Source organism: Dipodomys spectabilis, unplaced genomic scaffold, assembly GCF_019054845.1.
Source record: "Dipodomys spectabilis isolate Male_0828 unplaced genomic scaffold, ASM1905484v1 ptg000039l, whole genome shotgun sequence".
In the NCBI taxonomy this organism is placed as follows: domain Eukaryota; kingdom Metazoa; phylum Chordata; class Mammalia; order Rodentia; family Heteromyidae; genus Dipodomys; species Dipodomys spectabilis.
Genome location: NW_024870716.1, coordinates 14672740 through 14687638, shown reverse-complemented (window position 1 = coordinate 14687638; position 14899 = coordinate 14672740).

Genomic DNA, 14899 nt, shown 5'->3' with positions numbered 1-14899 from the left:
GAATGTACCTCAGCTCAATGGCAAAACACTTGCCTAGCAAGTGCAACATCCTGGGTTCAATGCCCAGTTATCAAAAAACAAAAGGCAGAAAAACAAACAAATAAACAAACAAAAGCCAAAAAAAATAGCCTTAAATGAACAAAAATACTTTTTGGTCCTGACAGATTTAAATTCAGCTAGTCCTGGTTGCCAAACAAAGTGCTAAGCAATTCTTATATTCAACATATATGACAATATAATTTTAATATGTAGCAGTCTTTGAAATTACTTCAGATGCAGAGTAGAGGGATATGAGCAGTTACAAGACACAGATCTCTAACTGGCAGCTGGATTCACAAGACAACACACCACACCTGTAGAATGTCCCCATGTCCTTAGTATCAAAAATGCACAAGCTAGCTACTGAATTCAAAGTATCTTAGGACTTAATGTTTCCATATACAGACCTACAGCATGTTTGACTTCGGCTGAAATCTCACTGGGACTAGGGATCCCAAGGGAAGTCTCTGCCTTTTCAATGATGTTTGAAGTATCTTGTCCTAGAGAAAAATCAAAATGTTTTGCTCTTTACAAACTAAATTTCAAAAATGTAATATCAAAGTCCATATGTCTAAAATCATGATGGCTATAAGACAGTTTATTTTTAACAATTAGGGTACTTAATCCTTGGGAATATCTCCTTAGTATAACATTTTTTATACAAAATCCCTGATACATCATCACTAAAGAATAGACATTTATAGCAATTCCTAGACTTCATTCTAATAAGAAAATGCTACCAATTCTACTTGCGATGTCTATCATCTCATGATCACTTGTCTTCAAACAATAAATCCCTTGAACAAATGTGGAAGGAGATTTATTAACAAAGTCCCTTGTAACAATGTAAAACACACAGAGATAGTAATGAAATGGCTACAGTGGCTACTGTAGTTGAGCCTGAGGAGAGCAAGGACTTTCCCCAGCTGCCCCAATATCCCCATCTGGCCTGGGATATATCTTTGGAAAGTTTCCTATTATCCAAGTAAATGAGTGGGGGAAGGAAGACACAAGAAAGTGTGAAAAATTAGAGAGCAAGAGTATAATATATGTTAAGTTATCTAATTATTAGCCAAAGTATGGGGAACCAAATAATATTTGCTTAATGCACTGCTTGACTGACAGACACTTGCATGTTTTCATCATGTAGGTACCATGCAGCAAAGGTAATCACTGCTGATGGCATTTATAGAACTGAAAAACTATTATTTATGGTTGTAAAAATAAGAAAAGAAGTTCAATCCTAAATTAGCATTGAGCTTGAGTCTCTTAACCCCAACGTCTTTTTCCTTGTACCAGGGCCTCACACATTTGGTTTGCTTGCTCGTGACTGGCACTCTACCACTTGAGCCATACCTCTAGTGTAGCATTTTGCTGGAATTTAGTTGGAAATGGAATCTGCATTTCATCTGGACCTAAGTATCCTCAGGAGCTAGGATTACAGGTGTGAGCCAGGGGTATCAGGTTAACCCCAATATTTTTAAATTCCAACATTTTATAGAGATTCTAGCTGGGCACCAGAGGCTCACACTTGTTTTCCTAGCTACTCAGGAGGCTGAGTATCTGAGATCTGAAGATCACAGTTCAAAGCCAGCCAGGGGAGGAAAGTCCATGAGACTCTTATCTCCAATAAACCATTAGAAAAACCAGAAGTGTTGCTATGGTTCAAGTGGTAGAGTGCTCGCCTTGAGCTGAAGAGCACAGGGACAGTGCCCAAGCCCAGAGCTCAAAGCCCCATGACCAACAAAAAAAAAAAAAAAAAAAATAGAGATTCTAGTCAGTGGCTGTCTGTAATACCTGAAAAGGTAGAACTTCTGAAGTCTCAGGGTCTCTGGAAGACCCAACATCTGGTCTTTTCAACTGGGCACTACAGCTTCCATTAACTCTCTTGATTCGCATGTTGGTCAACAGATTCATTATTCTTCACAGACTCAGAATTCTCCACTGACTCCCAGTTTCCATCTTCAGTTATCACCGGGGTCTCAAGATCATCTTTATCAGAAAGCCCAAGGGAAAAAAGTGATTGAGGTCAGCTTTTTTAGTATAAATTATTTTTCTAAATCTTTTGACACTTTCACAGAGTCACAGGCAGGAACATTAGTAAATTAATACAGACAAGATCCCACAGATCTTCCCCCAGGTTCTCCTAGTAACAGCTTCCATAACTGAAGCATAATTCATTGTGCTTCCATAACTGAAGCATAATTCATTGTGGCAGAATCCATCAATCTTCAGATTTTAACAGATTTCAATTGAAACTGTCACTTCAAGATGTATAGATGGAATTACATAGCATGTCACTTGTTAAGAATTTTTTACACAGCATTTAAGTCCCTCCAGACCCACTTTTATTGTATTAAGACTTTTTTTTATTGTTTCTGAATAGCCCCAAAACAAGGTATTGTTCTATTCTTTTCCCAAGTAAACTATCACTTCATTTTCCTAGTGGCAATGTATGAATAATCAAGTTCCCCTGAATTCTGATCAACCTTGTGTTGTCACTATTTTGATTGAGCCATTCAGATAGGTATGTAGTGGTACCTCACTGTGCCTTTTAAATTGCATTCCTCTAAGGGCTGGGACCAAGGCATCCTTTTATGTGCTTATTTGCTGTGTATATACTCTTCAGTGAAACATTTATTTGTATCTTTTGGTCATTATCCAATCATTCTGGTTTGACTTTTATCATTATGTACTACAGAGACTTGAGAACACTGTTTATTGCAGATTTAACTCTTCTACTATATGGCTTGCAAATATTTCACGCTAGTTTATAGTTTATCTTTTTCCTGTCTTCCTAGGGTCTTTCCCTGAGCAAGTTTTTCATTGTGAGGAGGTTCATTATCTATTTCCCCTTTTACTGACTATCCTTTAAAATCTTCCTACTAAAACTCTTCCAGAGATTTAATCTATCCAAAAACATTTCTGTCAGAACAGTTTTTTAGGGTTTTGCTTCCTATTTGTAGTGGTGGCCCTAGGGATTAAAAGATGTCCCTAATCTTTTTGCTTTTGTTTTTTAGATAATGTTTCCCAATTTGTCTAGACGAGCCTCAGACCACGAATTTCTTACCTCTGCCTCTCAAGTACCTGAGATTACAGGCATACACCACCATGCTTGCTATCTCTGAAGCACTAACTTTTTGTTTGGTCTGCTCTTAAACCTTAATCCTCCCTCCTATCTCCTTCTCTGGAGTATCTAGGATTATAAGTATAAAACACTATTCTGGGCCTTTTGCTATCATTAAAAATATTCATCATAAGTATACCAAAATTCTGTTAGTATTGGAATATTTGATGTGACAAAAGAGATGGCGATTGACTTATATTTTATACTTACTTTTTTTTTCAGTGCTAGCGATAGAACTCAGCACCCCACACATACCAGGGAAGAGCTCCACCATTTGGCTATATCCATTGAACTTTAACATTTTTTTGCCAGTCCTGGAACTGGAACTCAAGGCCTGGGCACTGTCCTGGAGCTATTTTTGCTCAAGGCTAGCACTCTAACACTTGAGAGACAGCCTCACTTCTGGATTTTTCTGTGTATGTGGTATTGAGGAACTGAACAACAGGCTTCATGCATGGTAGGCAAGCACTATCACTAAGCCACATTCCCTGCACCTCAGATCAACTTTTAAGCAGCAATTCAATTACCCAATCTAATTCCTTCCAGAAGAAGAGCTTTTTGGCAATTAAATCAAAATCACCCTGGCTCTCCAACAAAGAGAAGGAGAATCAAATAGCATGAGAGAATAAATGTATTTCCTCCCCTTTCCTTCACCCTCTTCTCTTGTGCTCTCTCTCTCTTTCTCTTTCACCCTCCTTCACCCATATACACAGGTATGTATAAACCTATTTTATAGAGAGATGGACTACATGTAGGAACGAGCCAATATATGACAACAAATGTTTCAAACAGATTTTAAAAACATGTTAACAACTAAGGCAGAAAGACCAGCACACTACTATAATTAAGATACATACCAAAAATGCTAACAGAAAGGAAAACACCCATTTGAATCAGGAGACATGATTCATACACAAAGAACCAAACACAAGTCTAGAGCTTGGAGTGTCAAACCTAGCCTAGAGATGTTTTTAATTTATATAGTGCCTAAACTTTTAAATGAGTTCCATGTTTAAAAACCAGTCTTCATACAAAAGTGCAAGTGTCCAATTACCCTTCAAAACTGAAAGCTCTAGCAACAAAGGCTCTATAGTGACTGGTTAATAACTACTTCATGCCAAATAGCTACTGGTCCTTTTAGGCAATGTTCCTGCACCTCAAAACTGGCACTCAAATTCAATTCACTCATTTATGTTAACCTGATTAGCCCCATAGGCATCTGCAAATGCCTACCATGAGACATACATCAGACTGTGACAGGTGAAAATGCCAGAGAGAGTGTTCAAAGGTATAAAAACAATCCACGAGAAAGCTCAAGGGTATACATGATACCAGTTGCCTGGAGCCATTAAAATACCGGGGAGAAAAAGAATCACGAGGCATGAAACCAGAAGGCAACCTTGGAGCTAAGCTGTATGTATACATATGTGTGTGTGTGTGTGTGTTGTATACTATGTGTAATGCACGCACTATATGAAATACATACAAAATATATCACTGTAGAAATGTAATTCATGTAACTTCATATGAGATTAGGACATACTCTGAAACAGGAAACAATGGTAATCTCTATACTTTGGTCATCACCATCTAAATTTGAATCTACATGATTAAAAATCATTTAGAGGGGCTGGGAAGGTGGCTCAGTGGTACAGTACTTGCCTTGCATGCATGAGGCCCTGGGTTCAATTCCTCAGCACCACGTAAGCAGAAAAAGCCGGAAGTGGCACTGTGGTTCAAGTGGTAGAGTACTAGCCCTAAGCTGAAGACTTGAGGGACAGCACCCAAGCCCAGAGTTCAGGCCCCAGGACAGACCAAAAAAGAAAATAAAAGATCATCTAGAATGTGTTAAGATGGAAGGCAATGAGTTTATACTGTTTATACTGTTAATATTATTAGTAGAAGGAATGTAGATACTCTACTCTCAATAAATTCATCATCTCGCAGCAAACATAAATAACAGGTAGGTGAAAGTGAAATTGCATTATTTAATGGTTTCCTAAGTTTTCTGGGTATTTTATGATGAATTGGAAAAGAGAAATATGCCAGTAAACTAAGAAAAAATAAGCCAAAGGGATTCATATTTTTAAGGAACCAAAATGCATATGCTTTGTGTCTCTCACTCCTACCATCGGGCCACCTTTTCCCTCCTTTACCCTTCTCAGCAATTAAGGGCTACCAGCACCTTGCTCCTGCCAATCTCAACTTGGGGAGTACCATGCACCCAGCCAGCACCATAGCCACTGCTGATGCCTCCAAAGTGTGCTCCCAATGCCTGAGAAATACTTCCCCCTGTGGGGTAAGTCTGGCCAGGTATAATTCTGGGTCTGGCTTCTTCTTTGGTCTGAAGCATCTGGGCTCCAGTTCATTGAGTTTGGGCACCAACCAGGTGGTTTAAAGGTTGGCTGACTAGAGTCACTGGAGTGATGTCAGCTGGGAAAAGGAGACTGGGAGTGTCTGTCTGCATTTGTGTTTTTGAAGATCTGACCCTCCGACAGGTACTGAGTGCTAAGTACTCTCCCAACTATCCCGAGGTCAGGGGTTACCCAAATGGGCAGAACAGGGCAGTCCAGGCCAGTAGCAAAGTGTTTGCAAGGACATTTAGTTATATGAATGGGACAGGAGAAGGTGAGGGAGGACTAACTAGCAAATGCAAAGGCCTTAACAAATTTTAGCAATCCAAGAAAAGAAAAAGGAAAAATGCTGCAAAAAAAAAAGGAGTCAAGGAGATTGTAATGTGGCTTAGTGGTAGAGTGCTTGCCTGGCATGCATGAAGCCCTGGGTTCGATTCCTCAGTACCATATACACAGAAAAAGGCAGAAGTGATGCTGTGGCTCAAGTGGTAGAGTACTAACCTTGAGCAAAAGAAGCACAGGGACAGTGCCCAGACCCTAAGTTTAAGCCCTAGGACTGGCACAAAAAAATGAGGGGGAGGGGTTTGCAAAAAGATAAATAAGATGAGGTGTGGGACTTGAACACCATGTCCTGTCAAGCTTTTGAGATGGGATAAAGTTGTTTTGTTTCTCTGTGTGTGTGTGTGTGTGTGTGTGTGTGTGTGTGTGTGTGTGTGTGTGTGTGTGTGTGTGTGTTTGGTTAATTGGAGATGAATCTCAGATTTTCTGGCCTAAGCTCATTTCGAACTATGATCCTAAAACATTAGGCTCCTGAGTAGCTAGGATTACAGGCATTAGCCACCTATGCCAAGCTCAGGATAGTTTTAACTCTTAATATGGAACTTAATGGGAAAAGGCAGTAGGTTTCTAAGCAGAAGAGTAAGATGCTTTGATTTGTGGTTTTTAAGATGAGCCCCCCTTCCCTCATTAAAAAAGATGCATCTCATTATTTATCCTTCAGTAGTATAAATGTGTGAAGTCTGGACTTGTGGAACTAGAAAGGTATAAGTTTATAAATATAAGGAAAATGGAACTTTTCAGAGGTAAAGAGATTGGATTTTTTTTTTTTTTTGGCAGTCTTGGGGCTTGAACGCTGGGCCTGGGCACTGACCCTGAGCAATTCAGCTCAAGGCTAGTGCTCTACCATTTAAGCTACAGCGCCACATCTGGTTTTCTGGTGTTTTATTGGGGATAAAAGTTTCACAGGTTTTCCTGCCAGGGCTGGCTTTGAACCCTGATCCTTGGATCTCAGCTTCTTGAGTAGCTAGGATTACAGGCGTGAGCCACCTGCACCCAGAGAGAATTGGATTATGTAAGAATCCAAACATGTGGCTGGGTATCAAACACAGTGGTTAGATGTCTTGCCTAGCATGTGCTAGGACAGAAAGAGAGCAGAGAGAAGGAAGAAAAAAAGAACAAGAAAAAGGGAGACAGGAGAGAAAAAAAGAGAATCTATGCTTTCTACTGCTTCAGTGGTTTCAGTAGAGCCATCATTCTAAATAAACTTTCCCCAGAAATTTTGTTTACTTTTTTGTTTTTGTTTCTGTCTGGTAAGGAAATTGAACCCAGGCTAGTTATTTCGAGATAAGTCTCTGATTTGTCTGCTGGGCTGGCTTCAAATCTGGATCCTCAGATCTCAACTTCCTTAGGTAGTTATAATCATAGGCTTGAGGCACTCTAGCTCTGGCCTCTTAACCTTCTGTTTTATCTAGTAGCTGCTAATTTCCTCTTACCTCATTTCTGGGGCTTGAACCCAGGGCCTAGGCATTGCTCTCGAGCTTTTTTGTTCTAGCCTAGGGCCTAGCCACCTGAACCACAGCTCCACTTCCAGATTTTTTTTGGTGTTTCACTGAAGATGAGTCTCACAGGTGAAAAGCTATTTAAAGAGAACAGTAAAACCAATGTAGTTAAATGATTGTGTCAGAACAGGAGCTCAAAGGATCACACTTTGAAGAAAAGGTGCTGGATTCATGGACAGAGACTATGACTTTCACCTTCGTTAGATTTAACATAGTAGCAGATACACAGAGACACTAAATAAGCTGCTTGATACCAGTTCCATTTTGTGTTGCTTATATTAAACCTAACTCACTTTGTGAATGTCAGTTTGGAAGGAAACTATCTTGCAGAAAAGCTTATAGGAAATCTCCAACATCAGCCTAGGTTCTCAAACAGAACTTGAGGATAAAGCACAGGCACTTCACAAGCTGGGCCATTTAGAGATGAGGCAGAAGATCTTGCTGGAATACCAACCTGGCCCATGTCCATCTCAACCAAAGCATCTGGTTCCCATCTGTTTCCTAAGCTAGAGCTGCACAGAGGTACCCTTTGAAAAAAAATCTCTTTGCAATTGAACTATAAACTCAGATTATTTGCCAATTACCATGTAAGAAAACGTGGTCTCATCCTGAAAAAAACTGGCAAGGATCACCTTAAGTAGATGACCAAAGATGCACCCAGGCAATGAGACATCAGAAACTGATATGACATAACTGAGCTTTCTCATTCAGTTATAAAATTAGGCACAAACAAACAAACCAAAATATGAATAACTGGGTCCCAGTGGCTCACCCATGGAATTCTAGCCAATAAGGAAGCTCAGATCTGAGGATGTTGGTCCAAAACCAGCCCAGAGAGGAAAGTCTATGACATTCATATCTCCAGTGAACACCAGAAAACTGGAAGTGGTGCTGTAGCTCCAAGTGGTAGAGTGATAGTCTAGAATTAGCTCAAGGATAGCACACAGGCCCTGAGTTCAAGCCCCAGGACCAGCCAAAATAAAAAAACCACCCACCCAAGTCACACTGGGAGGCTTCCCACAGGATCAGTAGCTGCCCTTTTCAAAAGTGTCAAGCTCATGCTAAAGAAAAGACAGTGGAAATGTCACAGACTGGAGGAGGCAGAGGAGGTCTGACAGATCAAGGGAAAGCAGGATCCTGGATGGATCCTGAGTGGGGGTGCCAGTTCTGAGGCTTGAACTCAAGACCTGGGCACTGTCCCTTAGCTGTTTCGCTCAAGGCTGGCATTCTACCACTTGAGCCACCGCTTTACTTCAGGCTTTTTGATGGTTTGTTGGAGAGAAGAGACTCAGACTTTCCTGCCCAAGTTAGCTTTGAAACTTAATCCTAAAATCTCAGCCTGCTGATGAGCTAGGATTACAAGCATGACCCAACAGTGCCAGCTATATTTTCTGTTTTATCTTACAATAAAAATATAAAATTGTTTTCAAAATACATACTTGGGAGGGAACAAGGGAGAGGCTCTGCTTCTACTATTGACTCTAGCCATTTTTGTCTTGTGCTACAGCTTCAGGGCAGGGCACATGGGCAGGGTGTGGTTCAGGCACAGGCTCAGCCTGCCTAGAACACAGAGGTAAAAATGAGGTGTACATAGTACTGACAATAGCTAGTGGTCTTGTTTGGACTTCTAGTGTAGAGAACAGAAGGAAATAAAATGAGGAAATAATAGCTGAGGGCACAGTATGTATATCTCATTATGCCATGACAAGATATTTGTTCTTAACCTGTCAAGCAAAAGAGAAAAGGTACATGTTTCTCATCAAGGATTGATACCACCTCAACGGTCACTTCTCAGTCCTCTTTACAGACAAATCCCAATTTTGTCTCATCATCCATCCTGTTGGTTTCTGTGTTTACATGGGCTGTCTGGTGCTGTAACAGCCAACTTGGGATGATGAACTCTAGCCTGTGGAGAATATACCTAGTATGGTCAATTCAAAAGATGGTAGGAATATAAATATAAGAAGACAGGCTGGGTGCCAGTGGCTTAGGCCTGTAGTCCTATCTACTCAGGAGGCAGGGATCTGAGGATCACAGTTCGAAGCCAGCCCAGGCAGGAAAACTTGTGAAACTCTTATCTCCAATAAACTACCAGAAAATCGGAAGTGGCCCTATGGCTTAAGTGGTAGAGTGCTAGCCTTGAGCTGAGTTGCTCAGGGACAGTGCCCAGGCCCAGAGTTCAAGCCCCATGACTGACAAAAAAAAAAAAAAAAAAAGAATAAAAGAAGACAGTACTGAGCCACTGAATTAATTATTTCTACAGTCTCCCTTGTGCCATGGTTATAATTTTTTTTCCTTTTTTTTTCCAGGGCTGAGGACCAAACCCAGGGCCTTGCGCGTGCCAGGCGGGCACCCTTCCACTGGGCTAAACCCCCAGCCCCGCCATGGTTATTATTATGTGAAATAATAAATCTTCCTGTCACTGAAATTAGTTGGGCCTTCTATAATTACACCTAAAAGCAACCAAAATTATGCATGAGTCCTAAGGGAAAATAAAAGGCATCTAGAAGTAATACAAGAAGAAAAATATAAGTGAAAAATAAAAATAAAGGCTAAAATGCATTAGGTGCATAGGGCCCTGAAAAATCTCTCAGGCCTGAAGAAACTCACCTGGAGTTTCAGAAGCCAGCTCCAATTTACATTTAACCATCTAAGTCTAGCTGCTATCAAGTTCTTACAGGCAGTGACCCTGAAAAGAGGAAGAAAAATGAAAGGGAAATAAAATTGAACAACTGCCAGTGGAGAAACCAGCTGTACATGATCAATTTCCTTCCATGGAATCTCTATTTGTCTGAAGAGAATTTCTTCATCAGATCCCTGGACCCAAGTCAGAGACAGGTATATGAGGAGCAGACAGGACAGGGCAGCCTAGAGATGGACAGTGACTCATCTGGACTGGAAGAAAGAGCTAGCATGTGGCAGAGACTGAGCCCAAAGCTAAGCCTGACTCTGGATCCAGAACCTTCCCAATGCACTGTCATACCAGAAATGAAAGCCAAGCTGCAAAGCCACCAAGAGCTGCTTCTAAGCCATTCTGAACACAACCTGGTATTTCTGCTATTAATAATAAAGGTCAGTGAGACCAGGGTGGCCACTGTCTTCTGTTTCTCCTGAAATGGCCATCACCTGAGAGAAAAGTGCCCACATTCACCCAGGCATCTCACCAGAGACCCCAGGTATAGTCCAGCAGAGCACGTGAAAGCAGGAACCCAAGAAGCAAAGCAGGTGGCCTGCATCCAAATTCAAGAAATGTAACTCACTCAATTGTCACTGTGGCCAGGCCTGAGATTTCCAGTCAGTCCCTTTGACTCTAGCCTGAGGACAGTACCTATTAGGATGAGACCATATAAGACATGGATGAAGGCCCTGTCTGACTGCCACTGCCATTAAGACAGTGTTATAGATGGGTGCCCATAGCGCATGCCTGTAATCCTAATCAGGATGCTGAGATCTGAGGACCATGCTTTGAAACCAGCCTAGGCAGAAAAGTCAATCAGGCTCCTTATCTCCAATAAAGCAACAAAAAGTCAGAAGTGGAGCTGTGACTCAAGTAGCAGAGTGCTAACCTTGAGCAAAATGCTGAGAGACAACTTCTGGGATGGGGGTGGGGGGAAGACTATTATCACAAGCCCCTTTAGGACAGGTACTCTCGCTTATGCCCATTTCCTTCAGAGCATTGTATAGCCCTCATCTTACTGACTTGCCTCTCCCTGTTTTAACGCAGGATATTCACTTAGCCAGTCTATCTTGCAGCCTCCCTAGCAAAGCAGCTTTTTCTCTGGGGTTTAACCAAGGAGCCAATACTGTCTGTGATTGGTTAACTGTGCACAGTCCAGAATCAAGGATACCTGGGGTCCATCTGGCTTGGCCATCTACTGTTGTAGCTTACAGCATATTGTTCAACACTTCTGTTTTCTTATAATAGTTCTTGTTCATGGGTCCTAACGGTCACAATAAAATAATAGGGTTACTTGTGTACACACACACACACACACACACACACACACACCACTGCAACAGTACTACAAAGGAAACAAGGCAACTCAACAGGGAGCTTCAGGACTTAAACATCTACCACATCCTAAGTATTTCCTGTTTCTTCTAAAGTAATTATTAATATTATTCCTATTTTGGTGCCAGTACTGGAGAGTGAACTCAGAGCTGGGACACTGAGCCCCACTCAACTAGGGACTAAACTATCCCTAAGCGTTTTTTGGGTCCGGTCATGGGGCCTGAACTCTGGGCCTGAGCACTGTCCCTCAGCTCTTCAGATCAAGGTTAGCACTCTACCACTTGAGCCACAGCACCACTTCCGGCTTTTTTGTTTTTTTACTTATGTGGTGCTGAGGAATCGAACCAGGGCCTTATTCATGCAAGACAAGCGCTCTACCACTGAGCCACCTTCCCAGCCCCTCCCTAAGCTTTTTCTGCTCGAGGCTAGTGCTGTACCATTTGAGCCATACCTCCAGTTCTGCCTTTTTGCAGGTTAATTGGAGATAAAGAACCTCACAGACTTTTCTTTCGAGGCTGGCTTCAAACCAGGACCCTCAGATCTCAGACTCCTGAATTGCTAGGATTACAGTTGTGAGCCACCCACACCTGGCTACAATCTTTTTTTTTTTAACTTGAATGTTTTTTTATATCTATTAGATATGGAGATTAGTAATCTCTGCTGCTCTCTTTTTTCTTAGCTGTATTTTCTTTTTCTTAGCTCCTTCCTTAAATGATTATTTTTTATTTATTTATTTATTTATTTGGTCAGGGGGCCTGAACTCTGGGCTTGGGCGCTATCCCTCAGCTCTTCAGCTCAAGGCAAGTGCTCTACCGCTTGAGTCACAGTGCCACTTCTGGTTTTCTAGTGGTTTATTGGAGATGAAAGTCTCATGGACTCTCCTGCCCGGGCTGGCTTTGAACCACGATCCTCAGATCTCAGCCTCCTGAGTAGCTAGGATTACAGGTGTGAGCCACCAGCACCCAGCCCTTAAACAATTCTTGTAGGAACTTCATTCCCTATCTGGTAAGAGGAACAATAATTTATTATTATTAATGAGTAGGTTGTCACAGATAGCAGTCTGTGAGCATGAGGCCTGGCATATAATAACTGCTTACTGAAACAGGCATGTCCTGTAAGGGCAAAAGAAAGGGAGCCAATGAAGGGGACCCCAGGATTACAAGGCATCTCTTCCCTGATCACACTAAGAGCTCCCAGGGACAGGGATAGAATCCTCAGATCTATTACCCCACATGGACAATAGGCTGATTCTCTATATGACTGATGTCATAGAGATCTTAGTACCCAGGGTGGCTCCTCTGTGCCAGGACAGGAAGGAAGGAAGAAGACAGGGGGCCCCATAAGCAGGCAGCTCCTGAAGTAGCTCACCAGGTGACAAAATGAAGACAAGAGTATAATCAGGAGACCATCACATCCTCTGGAAGCTTCTCCCACCAGAAGCCAGCAGCAGAGGAAGGCAGACAGCCCACTGTGGATGAACATGAGCACCACACTGGGAAGGCCCAGAATGGTGAACCAAAGAAATATAGGAAGGGGAGAGCTTTGGAGATGTATATCAGCTTTGACTTTTACCAATCTTGAGATTGCTCCTCATGGGCCTCAATTTCCTCATCTGTACAAGGTGGAAAATTATCATCTTGACCAAATACAAGGACAGGGGGGCCCTTGTTCCACAGAGAGACATAAATGGAGTCATGTTATGGAGATTTTTTTCTGAAGGTAAAAACTAACCTCCTAGCCAGATACTAGTGGCTCATACCTGAAATCCTAGCTACTCAGGAGGCTAAGATCTGAGGATCATGGTTTTCAGCCAGCTCAGAAAGAAAGGTAAGTCTTTGAGACACATAGCTCCAAATAGCACCAAAAAGCCAGATGTGGAGCTGGGACTCAAGTGGTAGAACACTAGCCTTGAGGAAAAACAAACAAAAAATGAATAAAAAAAAATCTCCTGGACTTGCATTTAAGACCTAGCCCTGCATTCAAGCCCTAGGACCAGCAAGAAGGAAAAAAAGGAGGAAAAAAAAAACTCTCCTTAAACAAGAACACAAGCTAAGAGGTCTTCAGCTGAATGCAACTAAAATAAAAATGGGAGAGCCAGTTGTTTCCTCAGGATGACTATTTATGAGACCAATTTCATTTTCAAGTGCTAATGAGTCCCCACAGCAGACCCACGTACAGCCTGGAGTCCAGGAGAGTGGGAAGGCACCCAACCCGAACTTTGTGGAAGCTGCACAGACACTTGTGGGGCTCAATCAGACTGTAATGATCAGAGCAATAATCTAAATAATGAACAAGATAAAGTGTGGTTGAGGGGAAGAGAGAGAAGATACAGGTGGAAAGGAATAGCATTATGTTTTTTTGTATTTCCTCAAGACAAACTTCTGTCTGGAATAGATTAATTCCATCTATATATTAATGTGGATTACTAATTAATGAGTTAAAAACACTTTCAACACAAGAAGTGCTAAGAAAATGCCTTAAAATAACGAGTCTCTGGGTATGTCTCCAAAAGAAATATGCTAGCTTCCGTAATTTTCTCTCTCTTTTGTAACATTTAAAATGTTATGGTTTGCCAGGCGTCGGTGGCTCCCGCCTGTAATATCAGCTACTCAGGAGGCTGAGATCTGAGAATGGAGGTTTCAAAGCCAGCCCAGGAAGGAAAGTCCGTGAGACTATTATCTCCAATAAACCACTAGAAAACCTGAAGTGGGCTGTGGCTCAAGCAATAGAGCTCTCGCCTTGAGCTGAAGAGCACAAGGACAGTGTCCAAGCCCAGAGTTCAAGCCCCACGACCAACCAAAAAAAAAATGTTATGGTTTGAAGGAAATGGAAGGGAATCATGGAAATTCACTTAAAGCACAAAATCAGGAAATTGGAAAGCCTGGTCAGGTAACTAACTTCCTTGGAGCCCCTATGAACACTCTCACTGCACATTCCCCAGTGTGCTGAGAGCATTGTTGCACACATCTGAGCTGCAGTTCATTCTTGGGATGCTTGAGCAGAGATCATGTCTTGAGTGTCTTCATAGCCCTGCCACACAACACTGTACCAGGTGCACAGCAAACAGTCAATAAAGTGTTACATCACCAGGTCTTCTCAAAAGAGATGGGCATGCCTAGCTATGCAGGAAGCTGAGATCTAAGGATAGAAGTTCAAATCCAACGCAAACAGAAACATCAAAGAGGGAGGCCCTTATCTCTAATGAATCAGCAAACCCCAAATTGGAGGTATGGCTTAAGTGGTAGAGTATCAACCTTGAATGAAAAAGCTAAAGGACAGCACCCAGGCATTGAGCTTACGCTCTAGTACTGACACAGAAAGAGACAGATTGGGGGGCAGGGGAGGGGGAGTAAAGTTTAAAAAAGGAAGAAAAAGATTTTTAGCATTGGAGAACTATGAAGGCCCATGGACTAGGTGATCAAGGTCAAATTGACAGTGAAAATACATCAACTTTGTGCTAGGAATGGCATTTACTTCTCTGGTTTTCTTCTCCCAAATCCATGAACTTCCATCTAAAATAAAAAACATA